General features: G+C 41.1%; 1 long non-coding RNA gene across 1 annotated transcript in view; it reads right to left on the reverse strand.

The window, feature by feature from the left end:
• Positions 1–306: 306 nt before the first annotated feature.
• LOC149451114 (uncharacterized) overlaps positions 307–14,261 on the reverse strand; it is a 19,309-nt gene continuing 5,354 nt past the window's right edge. The window contains exons 2-3 of the long non-coding RNA XR_016315142.1: positions 9,161–9,235; positions 307–468 (exon numbers count right to left, since the gene is read on the reverse strand). This is a non-coding gene — a long non-coding RNA (uncharacterized LOC149451114). The remainder of the gene's footprint in view (positions 469–9,160; positions 9,236–14,261) is intronic.

Raw genomic sequence — 14,261 nt, forward strand, 5'->3', positions numbered from 1 at the left:
GATATGAAAACTGTCAAATTTTCTCATTCCTTTTCCCTTTTTTTCCACCTTCCTTCTCTATGGTATTACTCATCTTACATGTATAAAAGCTGATATAAGTATTATTATTTTTGTTTCACAGCAGTGCTAACTACAGTTTCTAGGATCTAGGATGCTAGGATCTTCTACCTTGTAGTGACATCGAGCAAGACTTTAGCACGTCATGTTCCTAGTTGTAAGGATTAGAACACTGCACTATTTTTGGAAGTTTTGCGTCAAAATGATTTGGGAATTCTTACTATGTGTTACAAGAGAGCAGAGATAACATATTTGCCAAGCATTTTTATTCTGTCACAGAAACAGAACTGAACAGAACATATTTTGCTTTAATCCTTATTTTAAACAGTGCTTGCATTTTGATTCAGTCTTCTTTCCTTTCTGTCTTCTTTTCTTTGTTCCTTTTTTATTGTTGTTTTCCAGTTCACAGACCTTAAAAAAAGGACAAAAATGGAACAAAATGTTGTCAAAAAGACACATTTCCCTTTTTTTTTACTATCACCTATTAAAAAATAAAAATCAAGCCATCAGAATCAAAACCACAGCATGATGCAGATTTTTTAAAAAAATAAAGCAATGCAAAAGACTGTTAAAGGCAATACCAACATTTTTGTGGACAATAAAGAAGAAAACAAAGATTTGCATGGTTCTGTAGGTTCCTACCTGCTTTAAAAATGCATTGCTCGAAAAAATTAAAGGAACACTTTTTAATCAGAATATAGCATCATGTCAATTAAACTCCTAGGATATTGCTCTGGTTAGTTAAGTAGCAGAGGGGGTTGTTAATCAATTTCAGCTGCTTTGGTGTTAATGAAATGAACAACAGGTGCACTAGATGGGCAACAATGAGATGATCCCCAAAACAGGAAAGGTTTTACAGGTGGAGGCTTCTGACATTTGTTTCTCTACTCATCCTTTCTGATTGTTTTTCACTAGTTTTGCATTTGGCTATGGTCAGTGTCACTATTGGTAGCATGAGGCAATACCTGGACCCTACAGAGGTTGCACAGGCAGTCCAACTCCTCTAGGATGGCACATCAATATGTGCCATTGCCAGAAGGTTTGCTGTCTCAACAGTCTCAACAGCATGGAGGAGATTCCAGGAGACAGACAGTTACTCTAGGAGAGCTGGACAGGGCTGCAGAAGGTCTTTAAACCATCAACAGGACCAGTATCTGCTCCTTTGTGCAAGGAGGAACAGGATGAGCACTGCCAGAGCCCTGCAAAATGATCTCCAGCCAGCCACTGGTGTGAATGTCTCTGGTCAAACAATCAGAATCAGACTTTATGAGGGTGGCCTGAGGGCCAACATCCTCTAGTGGGCCCTGTACTCTCACTGCCCAACACCATAGAGCTTGATTGGCATCTGTCATTGAACACAAGAATTAGCAGGTCCGTCACTGGCGCCCTGTGCTTTTCACAGATGAGAGCAGGTTCACCCTGAGCTCATGTGACATGCATGAAAGGGTCTGGAGAAGCCGTGGAGAATGTTGTGTCGCCTGTAACACCATTGAGCATGACCGTTTTGGTGGTGGGTCAGTGATGGTCTGGGGAGGCATCTCTATGACATGGCAAGGGACACACAGACCTCTACAGGCTAGACAATGGTACCCTGACTGCCATTAGGTATCGGATGAAATCCCTGGACCCATTTTCAGATCCTACGCTGGTGCAGTGGGTCCTGAGTTCCTCCTGGTGCATGAAAATGTCCAGCCTCATAGACAAAAATATGCAGGAAGTTCCTGGAAGATGAAGGAATTGATACCATTGACTAGCCCCCACACTGCCCTGACCTAAATCCAATAGAACACCTCTGATATATCATGCTTCGGGTCCATCCAATGCTGCCAGCTTGCACCTCAGACTGTCCAGGAGGACGTTAATATATATATATATATATATATATATATATATATGAGAATTCATGGAAAAAGTCACTTACGAGTGACGGTCCATGCAATCGCCAAGGGTCGGATACGACTGAATGTATATACAGTCAGGTCCATAAATATTGGGACATTGACACAATTCTAACATTTCTGGCTCTATACACCACCACAATGGATTTGAAATGAAACGAACAAGATGTGCTTTAACTGCAGACTGTCAGCTTTAATTTGAGGGTATTTACATCTAAATCAGGTGAACGGTGTAGGAATTACAACAGTTTGCATATGTGCCTCCCACTTCTTAAGGGACCAAAAGTAATGGGACAATTGGCTTCTCAGCTGTTCTATGGCCAGGTGTGTGTTATTCCCTCATTATCCCAATTACAATGAGCAGATAAAAGGTCCAGAGTTCATTTCAAGTGTGCTATTTGCATTTGGAATCTGTTGCTGTCAACTCTCAAGATGAGATCCAAAGAGCTGTCACTATCAGTGAAGCAAGCCATCATTAGGCTGAAAAAACAAAACAAACCCATCAGAGAGATAGCAAAAACATTAGGCGTGGCCACAACAACTGCTTGGAACATTCTTAAAAAGAAAGAACGCACCAGTGAGCTCAGCAACACCAAAAGACCCAGAAGACCACATAAAAAAACTGTGGTGGATGACCAAAGAATTCTTTCCCTGGTGATGAAAACACCCTTCACAACAGTTGGCCAGATCAAGAACACTCTCCAGGAGGTAGGTGTATGTGTGTCAAAGTCAACAATCAAGAGAAGACTTCACCAGAGTGAATACAGAGGGTTCACCACAAGATGTAAACCATTGGTGAGCCTCAAAAACAGGAAGGCCAGATTAGAGTTTGCCAAACGACATCTAAAAAAGCCTTCACAGTTCTGGAACAACATCCTATGGACAGATGAGACCAAGATCAACTTGTACCAGAGTGACGGGAAGAGAAGAGTATGGAGAAGGAAAGGAACTGCTCATGATCCTAAGCATACCACCTCATCAGTGAAGCATGGTGGTGGTAGTGTCATGGCGTGGGCATGTATGGCTGCCAATGGAACTGGTTCTCTTGTATTTATTGATGATGTGACTGCTGACAAAAGCAGCAGGATGAATTGTGAAGTGTTTCGGGCAATATTATCTGCTCATATTCAGCCAAATGCTTCACAACTCATTGGACGCCGCTTCACAGTGCAGATGGACAATGACCCAAAGCATACTGCAAAAGCAACCAAAGAGTTTTTTAAGTGGAATGTTATGCAATGGCCAAGTCAATCACCTGACCTGAATCCTATTGAGCATGCATTTCACTTGCTGAAGACAAAACTGAAGGGAAAATGGCCCAAGAACAAGCAGGAACTGAAGACAGTTGCAGTAGAGGCCTGGCAGAGCATCACCAGGGATGAGACCCAGCGTCTGGTGATGTCTATGCATTCCAGACTTCAGGCTGTAATTGACAGCAAAGGATTTGCAACCAAGTATTAAAAAGTGAAAGTTTGATTTATGTTTATTATTCTGTCCCATTACTTTTGGTCCCTTAAGAAGTGGGAGGCACATATGCAAACTGTTGTAATTCCTACACCGTTCACCTGATTTGGATGTAAATACCCTCAAATTAAAGCTGACAACCTTCAGTTAAAGCACATCTTGTTCGTTTCATTTCAAATCCATTGTGGTGGTGTATAGAGCCAAAAATGTTAGAATTGTGTCCATGTCCCAATATTTATGGACCTGACTGTATATATATATATATATATATATATATATATATATATATACTACATTGCCAAAAGTATTGGGACACCTGCCTTTACTTGCACATGAACTTTAACCACTTCCTACTGGGCACTTTTACCCCTTCGTGCCCAGGCCAACCTTTAGCTTTCAGAGCTCTCACACTTTGAATGGCAATTGAGCGGTCATGCAACATTGTACCTATATGAAATTTTGATCATTTTTTCCCACAAATAGAGCTTTCTTTTGGTGGTATTTACTCACCACTGGGTGTTTTATTTTGTGTGCTATAAACAATAAATATAGTAAAAAATTTGAAAAAAAAGTTTTTCTTGGTTTCTATTACAAAATTTTGCAAAAAGGTAATTTTTCTCCTTCACTGATGTGTGTTGATGAGGCTGCACTGATAGGCAGCACTGATATACACTGATGAGGTGGCACTCATAGGCAGCACTGATGGGTACTGATAGGCTGCACTGATGAGGCGGCGCTGACTGGCGGCACTGACTGACAGCACTGACTGGTGGCACTGACTGATGGCACTGACCGGCAGCACTGATGGGCGGCACTGCTGGGCAGCAGTGCTGGGTGGCACTGATGGGCACTGCTGGGAGGCACTGCTGGGTACTGGTGGGTGGCACTGCTGGGCACTGATCATCAGGGCACTGATCATCAGTGCAGATGTCCTCTGTGACATTTCTCAGTTATCAGCAGTACTTTCCTCACTCTGTGACAGTGTGAGGAAAGTGCAGCAGATAACCAGCAACTATTTACTCGGTGATCTGCTGTGTCATTGGACACAGCTGATCACGTTGTAAAAGGCCGCTTTGATTGATCTTTTACCTCATCATGCAATCAGCTGTGTAAGTAGGACACAGCGATCATGGACAGCGCCGGGTGCGCTTCGCTGGGGGTGGGTGGGAGGGTGCGTTCTGGGAGGACGTCATATGATGCCCTCCCAGAACTGGACAACCGCGTTGTAACCGTCATTTGGCTATAGCGCAGTCATGAAGTAGTTAATGGCATCCCAGTCCTAGTCTGCAGCATTCAATATTGAGTTGGCCCACCCTTTGCAGCTATAACAGCTTCAACTCTTCTGGGAAGGCTGTCCACAAGGTTTAGGAGTGTCTATGGGAATGTTTGACCATTCTTCCAGAAACACATTTGTGAGGTCAGGCACTGATGTCAGATGAGAAGGCCTGGCTTGCAGTCTCCACTCTAATTCATCCCAAAGGTGTTCTATCGGGTTGAGGTCAGGACTCTGTGAAAGCCAGTCATGTTTCACCACGTCAAACTCATTGATCCATGTCTTTATGGACCTTGCTTTGTGCACTGGTGTGCAGTCATGTTGGAACAGGAAAGGGCCATCCCCAAACTATTCCCACAAAGTTGGGAGCATAAAATTGTCCAAAATGTCTTGGTATGCTGACACTTTAAGAGTTCCCTTCATAACTGGAACTACGGGGCCAATCCCAACCCCTGAAAAACAACCCCACACCATAATTCCGCCTCCACCAAATTTTACACTTGCTGCAATGCAGTCAGGCAAGTACCATTCTCCTTGAAACCACCAAACCCAGACACGTCCATTGGATTGCCAGGCAGAGAAACGTGATTTGTCACTCCAGAGAACATCTCCACTGCTCTAGAGTCCAGTGGCGGCGTGCTTTACACCACTGAATCCAACGCTTTGCATCGCACTTGGTGACATAAGACTTGAATGCAGCCGCTCAGCCATGGAAATCCATTCCATGAAGCCCTCTACGCACTGTTATTGTGCTAATCTGAAGGTCACACGAAGTTTGGCGGTCTTCAGCTATTAACTCTGCAGACAGTTGGCGACTTCTGCGCACTCTGTACTTCAGCATGCGCTGACCCTGCTCTGTCATTTTAGGTGGCCTACCACTTTGTGGCTGAGTTGTTGTTGTTCTGAGTTGCTTCCATTTTCTTATAATACCACTAACAGTTGACTGTGGAATATTTAGTAGCAAGGCAATTTCACGGATGGACTTATTGCACAGGTGGCAACCTAGCTCCCGAGAGCGACCCATTCTTTCACAAATGTTTGTAGAAGCAATCTGCATACCTAGGTGCTTTATTTTTTACATCTGTGGCCATGGAGGTGATTGGAACACCTGAATCCAATATTCTGGAGGGGTGTCCCAATACTTTTGGCAATATATATATATATATATATATATATATATATATAAAATGAGTTGATTTTGTATAATGTTTACTATTTATATAAACTATTTTTTTATGACTTTAGTTTTTAAGATACAGTTTTATTTTTGTAAATAAATATGTAATATATGACATGTTTCCTAGAGGATGATGGATGAACTGAACAAACCAATGGCTATCTGCTTTAAGCTCTATTTGTTTAACTAAAACTTTGAACTGAGACATCCAATATGGATAGCTCACTGCTGATGGGTCACCCATTTGTAAATGAACATTTCTGTTTAAGCTACTAAGTTTCTGTATATAACAGACTTTTTCTTCAAGAAAGTAAACAAAAAGCTTTCAAAACATAAAGAAGTACCGTATTTTCCGGCGTATAAGACGACATTTTAACCCCTGGAAATCGTCTACAAAGTCGGGGGTCGTCTTATACGCCGGGTGCTGTGCTGAAACCTTACCGTACTTCCGGGTTGACGCTACTGCGCATGTCTTCGGCAGCAGTAGACGATCGCGGATCACCGTAGCTCGCAGAACTGCATGAGACGTCGGATGCAGCAGTGCTCGATTGAGCTTGACTGAAACTGTGATATGCAGAGAAGGGATACACAGTGATTCTGCGCATGTCACAGTTTCAGTCACGATCAATCGAGCACTGAACGGCTGCATCCGACGTCTCATGCAGTTCTGCGAGGAATGGTGATCAGTGATCGTCTACTGCTGCCCTAGACATGTGCAGAAGTGTCAGCTCGGAAGTACCGGTATGGTACTGCTGCATCCGACCTTGTCCCCTTAACTGCTATGAGATACGGTAATTAATTATTAATATTATAATGTCTGTGGCAGTTCTGTGCAATTTATGGTATCTTGGAGACAGGCAGGGCTGGGCAGGCAGGGAGAGCTGACCCACCCAATCCAAGCAGGCTTTGTATGCAGTGTGCACAGTGTGCACAGAAAATACTGGTACATTGCTTGCCGTGATTGGTTGGAAGAGGGGGGTAGTCTTATACGGCGAGTATAGCCCAAACCCTATATTTTAACAGGAAAAGTAGGGGGGTCGTCTTATACGCCCAGTCGTCTTATACGCCGGAAAATCCAAGGATTCACCTCCTGGGTTAAAAAAAAGAATTCATAATATTATTATACAATATTTCATATTTAAATGACAAAAATTTTTTTTTAAAACATATATGCCTTACCATAATAAATAGAGAAATAATGTCTAAAATCGCAGGCCTTGAAGGGAACATTTAGACATTGTAGCACAGAAACAGTAGTGCCTTAAAGCATGTGCCCCACAATACTTGATACATATATTACTTGAATGCCTAATATTTTATTTTCTTAAACATAGGATTGTCATAAAGCAAATGACATTCAATGGGTTGTAAATGGTAAATTAATTCTGGTCTGTGTGATGATTGGCATTTTCTCTGATACGTGTTATAACAGTACATTACAGGTTCGGACATGTTGTCAGTACATTTAATCAGGACGGTTTCTCAAGGAAAGGATGACACACCAGATATAAACAGTAGAACAGGATACAAGATCATTTTTGGCTCTTTTGGCTTCCTTGTCAGGAGACATGATTGTGTATAATTTGGATAGAAAGTTGCCTGAGCTTCACAGTAATTTACAAATTATGACAATTAATCCGAGGATTCTTCTAGCTAAAGTGTTTCTATTACCACATACTATATTTTGATACTCTGTTTAGGGCCTAATGCACGCAGCTGCTCCTAAACCTGAGTTTAGGAGCTTTTGGTGCTTTTTATTTATCAAAGTCCCTGAACTCAACACATTAAAAAGCCTATGTGTCCATGCACACATAGGCTTTTACCAGAGCAGTAGCAGAATTTAGGGGCAGTTAAGACTCCCTGTCCTGAAAGGAGAAGAATTGTGTTCAGGGAAGGAACGTTTTGGTCAAAAAGACGCAGCAAGAACGTGTGTAAATGCGCGTGAGCACTAGCCGTCTTCATCACTTGGCTTTTGTTCACTTCAATGGCAAGTACCCTGACCAATGAAATAAACAAATGTCCAAGTGCTACATGCGGCTAAATGGTACACACGTTTTTTCCTGTGTTTAACGGTTTTCAACTGCCAACAGAGCTTGGTGTCCAAGGGAGTTTGACAGCCAAAAAGTAGCAATATCTGGGGAAATTGCATCTTCATAATATGGCAAGGTTTTTTAACATTTTGACTGGGCTTGTAATAAATATTAAATATAAAACTATAAAACTTGGCGAATTGTCCGTTTGTGGTGAATCTGCTACAAGCAAAGTTGCTAATAATTTTAAATTTGATTAAACTAATTTTGCAAACTGAAATCTATGTAAAACCTTCTAGATTGTAAGCTCGAAAGAGCAGGGCTCTCGATCCCCTCATGTTTTTCATTGTATTGGTATTGTTCTGTCACATGTTCTGTCCCCCTTTGTAATGTACAGCGCTGAGCGAACTATCGGTGCTTTATAAATACTGTATAATAATAATAATAATAATAATAATAATAAAACCTAATGAGGAAATGCTCCAATTTCTTCTCTTCTGATCTGTTGAATTAAAGTTTAAAAAACAAAAACATTGATGACTGTTCCTTTCGTGCCAGCTTCTGTTTGTAAACAAAGCAGCTGGACATCGTGGAACACATATGGTCATGACCATATGTACTGTCATGACCGCATGTGGTCAGTAAGTTTGTTGACATTCAGCAGCCAGCCATGCTGCTGTCATTTGCAGTGTGTGTTCAGTGGGAGAGGATCAGGTCATTGTGTTTCTGTGGACAGATCATTAGGGCGTCATCCATGTCACTGGATGAAATTATTGACATTGAAGTTACATTTTAGGACATGTGATTTTTTTGCGTGTGTTTTCTTTAATCCCTTGCCTCTGCTGACCCCCCATTTTCCCAGGCTATTCCTAATGGCATAAGTTAAAGTGGAACTATAGTTAGAAAATTCAATCCTGACAGATCACTCAAGGCTGGCAGTTATATTTATGTAAGACATTTTTAAAAAAAAGTGCCTACAGTATACTGTTTAAAATCCAGTAATGCACTGTCTCACCTTGCTCTGCACATGCTCAGTTGCTCTCTATTATCAGCGCTGTGCCTAAATCAGATCCACTAGAGGCCAATCAGCTGACAGCCCTGCTGCTGAGGGGAGGGGGAGCATCAGGAATGATACAGACAATGCTGAGGGATCACAGATTAGGGATGGAGAAAAGAAAAGTAGGAGAGGTGACAGGACAAACTCTGCTACCAGGGAGACACAAAACAGTTAATTTACAAGGATACTGTCTTAGCTTATCACCTTGATGAACTCTCCCTTTCTTGCTCGTTGGCAGCCTGTGACCTTCAGCATTGTAAAGCTTCTGTCAGCCTTCCCCTGTAGCTAAGCCAAGGCATACAATTAGGGCTAGAAATGCACACATTTTAATCACATAAAGTGACACATAGTTTTGAAACTAAGGAGAGGAGAGGGTTCAATAAGTAAGTGACTGCTGTGGGCTTCAACAAAATGGTGTCCTTCAGCAAGAAGAAATAGGAGCAATGATTGAGGCAGTTTGTAGCACACATAATTTTGGTAGTATAATTATTAATATAGAATGTACGTTCTTTTGGTAAAGAACATTGATTGTTATCAAACTGCTGTGGGTAAAGTTCTGCTATAAAGCCCACTTGCCCAGCCACGGCATATATTCATACAGCTGATAGGACCAGTTTAATTGACCAAAAATGGTATGGACAGGTATTGAAGGCAGTAATTCTAGCACTAGACCTCCTGTGTAAATATAAATTGGTGACCTGTAAAGGCTTTTAAAGTGTCATCTATTGATAAAAAAGTATGTAGCTTATCGCTGTTACACAGGCCTGCGCAATTTTAAAGCATGTTTGCTATCTATTTACTCGGCGTAACATCCTATTTTATATTTTATCAAGCAGTTAGGCAGTATATTGTACTTTTGTGCATTAACCACTTCCAGACCGGACACTTTTACCCCCTTCCTGACCAGGGCAATTTTCAGCGCTATCACACTTTGAATGACAATTGCGCGGTCATTCAACACTGTACCCATATGAATTTTTTATCTTTTTTTGACACAGATAAAGCTTTATTTTGGTGGTATTTATTCACCGCTGGGATTTTTAGTTTTTTTGTTATGTAAATGAAAAAGTCCCAAAATTTTGAAAAAAAGTGTTTTTTTTAATAAAATTTTGCAAATAAATAATATTTCATCATAAATCTTTGCCAAAATTTATTCCGTTATCTTTTTAGTAAAAAAAAATCCAAATTAGTTTATAACCAAAAACTATAATTTTTAAACTTTTTTTTACATTTTTATTTTATTTTTTTATATTATTATTTTTTATTTTTATTTTTTTTTTACATACTGTCACCCTAGCAGTACAGTGTCACCATGGTGACACTGTACTACTTGTGGGGGATGATGAAGATTTTTTTTTTTTTTTACACTGATTGCTTTTACACCCATATAGGATGTAAAAGCAAGCATTTCTCTTTCTCTCTGTCTGCATTCTTGCACTCATTGAGAAGTACTGAGTGAGCTGTGATTGGTCACAGCTTGTCACATGGTACAAGGCTGTTGTGAATAGCCTTGTACCATGTGACCTCTGTGATCATTCACAGATTTCACATGTAGTAAGCAATGATGTCACAAGTGACATCTTGCTTACTACTTTGCATGTGATCACTGATTGGCCAATCAGTGATCACATGATCGGGACCTCGTACAGAGGTCCCGTCTGACGATCGGTGTTTCACTGTGTCCGGAGGACACAGCGGGCACCGGATCGCGGTGCTGCGCGCTCCCAGGGAGCGCGCACAAGCAGGGTGCGAGGAGGCCGTTATAAACGGCCACCCAACCCTGCACTGCCACCGTCCAGCCGTTTATATGCAACAGCCGGTCGGGAAGTGGTTAAGATTAAAAAAAACAATAGCCTTTGAAAAATCGCTATGCAAATACTGTGTGACATAAAAATATGAACCACCCACTATTTTCTACTCTGGGGCAATTGCTTTAAAATATATATATATATATATATATATATATATATATATATATATAAAGTTTTGGGGTTCAAAGTCATTTTCTAGCAAAAAAAATGTTTTACATGTAACCAAAAAGTGTCAGAAAAGACTTGTTCTTCAAGTGGTTAGAAGTGTGGGTGATGTGTGGCATAAGCTTCTAATGATGGCCCTGAAATGCCAGGATAGTAGAAGCACCCCCCCCAAATGACCCATTTTTGGAAAGTATACACTCCAAGGTATTTGCTAAGAGGCATGGTGAGTATTTTGCAGATCTCATTTGTTGCCACAAGTTTTTGGAAAATGTAGAAAGAAAACAAAAATTGTATATTTTCTTTTCTTTTTCAAAACAATGACAAAGTGACAAAAATGATTTCTGCAAAATACACACCATACCTCTTATCAAATTTTTGGGGTGTAAACTTTCCAAAAAGTGATAGGTAGTGGGGGAGTGATATGAGGAAATATGCCCTTTCAAAGCCTGAAGGTGTTCGTTGTATTTTGGGGGCTTGTATGTGGCTAGGTTGCCAAAAAGTCTCTCACATGTGGTATCCCCAAACTCGGTAGAAGTAGCAGAATGTATTTTGGGGAGTAATTCCACATATACCCATGGCTTGTGTGAGCAATATTTCATTTAAGTGACAACTTTGTGTGAAAAAAAAAATTGTAATTTTCCAAACATTTGTGGCAAAAACAAATAAATCTTCCATAGACTCAACATGCCTCTCAGCAAATTCCTTGGGGTGGCACTTTCCAAAAAGGGGTCATGGGGGGGGGGTTGCACTGTCCTGGCATTTTAGCACCTCAAGAAATATGATAGGCAGTCAGAATGTAAAATCTACGTAAATTACAATATATATACCATAGTTTGTAGATGCTATAACCGTCACACAAAACCAATTCATATACATGTATTGTAATTTTTTTTACCAAAGACATAGCAGAATACAAATTTGGCCCAAATTTAGGACTAGTCTTTGAGTTTATTGGATATCTTTTATAACCGAAAGAAAATATCTTTTTTTTTCAAAGTTATCAGTTTTTTTTCGTTTATATCACAAAAAATAAAAAACCCAGTGGTGATAAAATACCATCAAAACAAAGCTTTATTTTTGCAAAAAAAGGACATACATTTTGTTTGGGTTCAGCGTTGCTTGACCGCGCAATTCAGTTGAAATAACGCAGTGCTGAATAGCAAAAAAAGGCCTGGTCAGGAAGGGGGGTAAGTGAGTAATAAAGGACTTGTCAAAAAAGTGTGAGGGTTTATATACTATTTACATTTTCTGTTAACCATTTCCCCTCCAGAGGATTTACCCTCCTTCCTGACCAGGCCATTTTTTGCGATGTGGCAATGCGTTACTTTAACTGACAATTGTGCAGTCATGCAAAGCTGTACATAAATGAAATTTATGTCCTTAATTCCCACAAATTTTGTTGGGATTTGGTCACCTCTGTGTTTTTTATTTTTTGAGCTATAAACAAAACATTTTGAAAGAAAACCAAATTTCTTCATAAATTTAGGCCAAAATGTATTCTGCTATGTCTTTGCTAAAAAATCCCAATAATTGAATATTAATTGGTTTATGTGAAACTTATAGCATCTACAAATGGCGGGATATATACTGGATGTTTTTTTTTTATACTAGTAATGGCGGTGATCAGCGACTTATAGTGGGACTGCGGGACTATGGTGGGCATTCTGACACTGGGTGGGAACTCACTAACTGCCACTGACATCCCCAGTGACACCAATACAGTGATTGGTGCTAATAAAAAGCTCTGACACTATACTAATGACACTGGGAAGGAAGGGGTTAACACCTGGGGCGATCAAAGGGTTAATTGTGTGCTGTGCGCTGTTTTACTTTGGAGACATGCTGCTTTGAATCTCTGTGCTGTGCAAAGAGATACAAAGCAGCATTTCCATGCTGACAGGAGAGAGACCTATGTTATTTATACACAGGTCTCTCCCCTGTCAGCTTTGCCAGCAAACACGGAGTGCACGTGAAAAACGTACAGGCGATCAAATACCACTGAAAGGAAACTCAATTAGTGAGAAAAAAAGGATGTAACTTTCATTTTGGTGTCGCATGATCGCGCAATTGTCAGTTAAAGTAATGCAGCTCCGTAACACAAAAAATGGCCTGGTCAGGAAGGGGGGTAAATCCTCTGGAAGGCAATTTATTTTTCTTTATAAATGTCAGTTTTGCTGCAGTAGCTTATATACATTTTATAGATGTGCTACTTCATACACACAGACAGGTTAAAGCGGTATTAAATTGCAATCAGGGGCGGACTGACCATTTGGGTCAGTAGGGGGGACCATGAGATGCCCCTGGTACCTTTTTCATAGGCTTTTTTGAGTTTGGGCAAGAACACAGGAGCCCCATGATCCCATATTGCCAGGGGGCCCATGAGTTGTCAGTCCTCCCCTGACTGCAATCTTTTAAAAAAAAAAACCCTGCAAGACAATTGCATAATGTGCTTGTACGCATCGCATACTAGTGCATTATCTGAAACTTACCTTAAAACAAAGTCCTCCAGCGATGTGATGTCACAGCTGACAGGGCTTTCAACTTTGCACGGTCCTTCTTCCGGGTTCGCGGGCTCTGGAAGCTTGAATGGTCGAACCACGATGACGTCACTCCCACGCAGGAGTAATTTTTTATGGCACACAGCTCTGAAGGAACGGCATCCTTCAGAGCACATGCGTCGGTGCTTCTTTACAAATACCTTCAGCTAAGTCTTATTATAGGACGACCTGTAGGTATAAGGTACAAAAAACAGCTTTACTGCCACTTTAAGACATTCCTTGGCATGACCATTTTTGGTCATTGATGTCACCAGCTTCTTGATGTCTGTCAACTAGATTTCATTTTGAAACAAGACAACAGGTGGGCAGTGAAAGCTTCACTTGGTGGTGGTAGTATTACTGAGTGAATGATTTCCAGCTGCAGCAGCTGGAGGTTCGGGCGGGCAGGCAAACTGTCCAAATCTGACTAAGCCTTGGTTCACATTTGTGCGGGTGGTGCCACTGCGGGAACCACACTAATACCTGCAGCCGCACCACCCACACAGAGGAATATCGGACCCTCAGGCAGGTGCCATTAATTCTAATGGTACGCCGCCAAGGTTCCCATGCGGGCTGAGATTTCCCAAGTAGTGCAGGGACTTCTTCCCTGCGTGTTCCAGGGCACGGGAGTCCATTCAAATGAATGGGCTCTTGTGCCCCACGCAATTCGCAGCCCACATGGCCGCACAGATGTGAACCGGGGTAATATGTATGCCCATTTGGCAAACTGCAAACAGTTTGTGTTTTAGCCCCCGCTCACATCACATCAAAGCCGATTTTGAAATTGTGCGA

Source organism: Staurois parvus, unplaced genomic scaffold (assembly GCF_062004578.1).
Source record: "Staurois parvus isolate SC_StPar_1 unplaced genomic scaffold, SC_StPar_1.0 ptg000548l, whole genome shotgun sequence".
Classification (NCBI taxonomy): Eukaryota; Metazoa; Chordata; class Amphibia; order Anura; family Ranidae; genus Staurois; species Staurois parvus.